The sequence below is a fragment of the Rhinatrema bivittatum genome, chromosome 8 (genome assembly GCF_901001135.1).
Source record: "Rhinatrema bivittatum chromosome 8, aRhiBiv1.1, whole genome shotgun sequence".
NCBI classification, from domain to species: domain Eukaryota; kingdom Metazoa; phylum Chordata; class Amphibia; order Gymnophiona; family Rhinatrematidae; genus Rhinatrema; species Rhinatrema bivittatum.
The window spans coordinates 43,362,849-43,363,805 of NC_042622.1; the positions used below are offsets into that span (position 1 = coordinate 43,362,849).

Consider the following 957-nt stretch of genomic DNA (forward strand, 5'->3'; position numbering starts at 1 on the left):
TCACCTTGCACTTGTCCAACTTAAATTTCATCTGCTATTTTGATGCCCAATTTTCCAGTCTCACAAGGTCTTCCTGCAATTTATCACAATCTGCTTGTGATTTAACTACTCTGAATAATTTGGTGTCATCTGCAAATTTGATAACCTCACTCGTCGTATTCCTTTCCAGATCATTTATAAATATATTAAAAAGCAACGGTCCAAGTACAAACCCCTGAGCCACTCCACTGTTTACCTTTTTCCATTGTGAAAACTAAATCGCTTCTCTGCCTTTTGGCTAAGATCAAGTATAGTATAGTAGTGTAGTAACCATTTAATCCTACTCTCTGTTTTCTGGCTTTTAACCAGTTTGCAATCCACGAAAGGACATCGCCTCCTATTCTATAACTTTTTAGTTTTCCGGGAAACCTCTCATGAGGGACTTTGTCAAACGCCTTCTGAAAATCCAAATACACCACATCTACCGATTCACCTTTATCAACATTCTTATTCACCCCTTCAAAAAATGTTGCAGATTTATGAGGCAAGACTTCCCTTGGGTAAATCCATACTGGTTACATCCCTTTAAATCCTATCTATCTATATGTTCTGTGATTTTATTTTTTTATAATTGTTTCCACAATTTTCCCCAGCACTGAAGTCAGGCTCACTGGTCTATAGATTTGGGACTGGGAGAGCAAAAAAGAGAATTTAGAGGTGTGTTAGGATGGCCATGTCCTCCTACGCTGAACCCCTGTGAGGAAAACCCCTCCAAGCCAATGCAAGTGGATGTGATTCCCTCCGGGGATCTGGACTTGGGGAAGGGAACGGAATGGCCATGAACCTCTTGTCTGTGACTTTGCATTCTTGGACATTTCATGGCAGGATGCTAGGGGTGTGCATTTGTTTGCAACATATTTGTAATCCGCAACATATATGCTATATTTGTTGTATTCGTGGGGGTCGCGAAACGTATGG

General features: G+C 40.5%; 1 pseudogene; it reads left to right on the plus strand.

Moving 5' to 3' along the window:
* The first annotated feature begins 257 nt into the window (after positions 1-257).
* On the plus strand, positions 258-413 carry LOC115098405 (annotated as a pseudogene).
* Positions 414-957: the final 544 nt, after the last annotated feature.